Source organism: Camelina sativa, chromosome 1 (assembly GCF_000633955.1).
Source record: "Camelina sativa cultivar DH55 chromosome 1, Cs, whole genome shotgun sequence".
In the NCBI taxonomy this organism is placed as follows: Eukaryota; Viridiplantae; Streptophyta; class Magnoliopsida; order Brassicales; family Brassicaceae; genus Camelina; species Camelina sativa.
The window spans coordinates 15,986,469-15,990,474 of NC_025685.1; positions in this window are offsets into that span (position 1 = coordinate 15,986,469).

A 4,006-nucleotide genomic window follows, 5' to 3' on the forward strand; every position below is an offset into this window, starting at 1 on the left:
ACACACCCCACCCACCAATCCCGGCCCGCCCCACCCAGGCACCCACCCCTACTTGGAACTCTTAACATTATTCATCTGTTCATATTGAATTTACGAAACACTAGAGTTTTTTCCACACCAAATCAATTTAGTCATGAAGACAATTCAATTAATTCTATATGTTTATAAAAACAAGACACACACATACAATGATACAAATATAATTATGTTTAGAAATCATAACAGCTAGCAGAAACGTAGAGCATAATGGATACATTTTATTCTTTTTCATTTAAACGAAAAAATCCAAGCCATGTAAAACCAAAAAGCTATAGACAGAACAAATTTGAAATCAAGAAAGAAAATATACCAACACCTCGATTCATTTAATTACTTCAAAGTTTATTATTATCTATATAAAAAAAATGTTGATGTTGTCTTCCTAATCAAATTTCATGCTTGTCTTTAACTTTAGTTTACATTTTGACAAGTGTTATCTCCTATATTTGTAAAATCTCATTTTCATTAAATCACCAAATTTGAAACTGGAGTAGGCAGTTAAAAAGACTTCGAAAGGACGCTTTTTTTAATATATATTATCTTCTCTTTGTTTGTCAAGTTAATAACTAACTTTTAAGCCTCCCTCACAAAGAAAAAAAATTAAAAGAAAAAATCTAATACATTAAGTCCACGGACGAAGTAATTGAGCAGTCCTTCCGCCTGGGTTTCAACGCATCCAACAACGAGGCCGAGTACGAGTCTTTACTAGAAAGGCTCCGCCTCGCTGAGGGGATCAGGTCAGAAAATTCAAAAGTTTTTGCGACTCGCAGCTGGTCACTAACAATTTTTTAGGAGAGTACGAAATCAAGGACGGGTGCATGGAGGCATATCTAGCGGTAGATTGGGAATTAGCAGCCAAATTTGATTATTTTGTGATCACCAAGATCCCACAAGGAGAGAATTCTGCCGCAGACGCGTTGGCATCATTAGCCTCCACTTTGGATCCCACTATGACGCTAATAATCCTAGTCGAGTTCAGTGAATATCCAAGTATACGTCTTGTAACCTCGAACATAGTAACACGAGCTATGAAGAAAAATCTAGCGGCCAAGGAGGCGGTGCGTAACTTTTTATCCCCAACAACTTTGGTACCCATAGTGGCAAATCCGAGAATCAAACACTTACCCAATATTGTACCGGAGGTCAATTCAGAAGCCCCAAATTCCGACCAGCCACCTAATGAACTAACTGAACAGGCCGAAGTAGACACATCCTCCCTAAACAACCTGGTCCTAGCCCCGAGCAACACACCCACTAACACTAAGGGGCAGGGGTTTGGCGGAACCCGATCTGGGCTTACTTAGAGAAGGGTGATCTCCTGGCCGATAAGTGGGCAGCTAGGATAATTAAGAATGTTAGTGTGCGGTATTGTGTATATAATGAAGCAATTTTGCGTCGGAGCGTAACTGGCCCGTATTTGACATGCGTGCCTGGCAAGGAATTTGTGGTGTTAATGCGAGCTGTTAATAACGGCGCCAATGGAAATCATTCCAGAGGTCTACCCTGGCCTTTAAAATTAAAAGGCAAGGATATTTTTGGCCTACTATGCTCGCCGATTGTGAGGGATACGCGCTAACTTGTGAGAAGTGCCAGAAACATGCTCTATCAATTCATCAGCCTACCGAGATGTTGTCCTTGGTATCACCACCGTACCCTATTATGAGATGGTCAATGGACATTATCGGCCCCTTGCATCGTGGACCAGGGGGAGTCCAGTACGTATTAAATCTCACTGATTACTTCTCTAAGTGGGTGGAAGAACCTGCTTACGCAGCCATCACCCATGTGCAAGTAAAGCAGTTCGTGTTGAAGGACATAATTTACCGGTACGGCGTTTCATACGAAATAGCTATGGACAACGATACGTAGTAAATCGACCCCGTATTACCCGCAAAGAAATGGTCAGGCTGAAGCAATGAACAAGGTATTCTTGTCCAACCTAAAAAAAAAGATTAGACACGCACAAGGGAAGATGGCAATTCGAACCACACCCAGCCCGACAACTAATGAAACACTGTTTTCGCTAGTTTACGGAGTTGATGTCGTGGTCCCAGCTGGTATAGAAGTTCGAGGAGTTCGTACCACTTTAAGGACAAGTTTTTATGGAAAACATTGGACGTCATAAACGAGCGCCGAGATCAAGCTTTATCTCAGATGCAAAATTATCAAAACGTTGTAGCTTGCTACTATAATTCGAAAGTTTGTGGAAGACCGTTAGCCGTGGGGGACCTGGTTTTTTGGAAAGTCCACGATAACACCATGGAGGAGAACACGGGAAAACTCAGAATAAATTGGGAAGGACCGTACATAAATATCTGTGAGGTATGAAACAGTGTCTACTAGTTAGAGGACTCCAAAAGAAGTCCATTCCCAAGATCGTGGAATTCTTGAAATGACCCGAGCCATTTTTTTTAATAATAATATTAAATTAATTATCTAGTGGTCCCATACCCACTAGCCACCTAACCACGAACAACCAAACAGCGGAACATAACCAACACAATACCATTGAACCAATAACAAATATATAATAAACCCATAACCAATAATTCAATCCAACAAAGTCATAAAACAGGAAACCAGCAACCTTATAATGTTCTAATGACCCAACTCTAACACCCTAACATAAGTCATACCACAAACAACGAGAAACTAGAACATCCTCCTCTTCATCGCCTTGATTCCACTATCACACTTTGCCTTTACCTGCACCACAACACATATGAGATTCATGAGTATTTTATAAACATTCAATGAGGCAATCCTCCCACTACTGGGCTATACACACAAGTAATTGAGGTATGTCTAACCATCAAACAACAATGATTAACCAAACAACAAACCATACAAGTGCATCGACCGACACCAACCCATGTATCGACTGACACTAATTGAGGTCGCATCGACCAACACAAGTTTGCATCGATCGATGCAAGGTTCACTTGCATTGACCGACACTCACAATGCATCGACCGATGCTTTTAGGTCAAACCGCGTCATTCTCGCATTACATCGACCGACACACAAAGTGCATCGACCGATGCACATGCCGAGCATCGTTTTCCTCTGAAGCTTCTCACCGGATCTCCGTCCCTAAACCACTAAAACACAAAAAACAAAGCCACAAAAAGCTTCCCAAAGCCTTTTGCCACTCAACAACATACTAACAATCCAAATAAGCATATAAACAAGCAGATTAGAGAAATCTCAAGCTTAGATAAGCCATGGTCATGTACTCACTTTTTTTTTTTTTTGAAACGCACGGGCTCATTCAATGGGTGCGTTTTCCGAGGCTTGATTTATTGCTCCCCTCGGGAATACGCATTGTGCAATCTATAAATTGTCCATCCGACCTTTACTTTCTTTCATTTTCCTCTGTTTGTTTCGAGAAAACATGTTGCGATGCCTGTAACAACGAGGTCGGCGTGGTTGAGGAGGGTGCGGGAACGACTCGTTGTACGACCTGATGATGTGATTCGTTTGGAGCTGGAGTACTATCATGCCCGGATTCAACGGCTGCGGGATTATATCGTGGCAACGCGTCGATAGTTCGAGCGTCGTTTCCAATTTTGCCGTGTAGACGGGACTGTGGAGCATCTCAAGCTTCTGTTCGACGAATGACTGTTTGTCCCAAAATGGAGATGGGACCGATTGCTCGAGGAGCACTCTCGCTGCGAGGCGTTACTGGCCGAAGCGGGGGTTCCCGATCTTGAAAAGGACGACCTTGGACCTATTGGTAGAAGGCCGTATGAAGATCATGTGGAACTCGACGCGTTCTGAACTCGGGTCGACGTGTTGCGGCGGTACATTAATCAGCTTGAGAGTACAGATCACTACTTCTGCGAGAGTAGTCGTGTTGAGGGGGCTTGCTTCTACCTCGAGAGGATGGTCTCCAGGGGTGTTGTCGTCCCAATGGACAGGCTGAAAGAATTGAAGGATTCGTGTCGCTTCTGGCAGACGACCATCG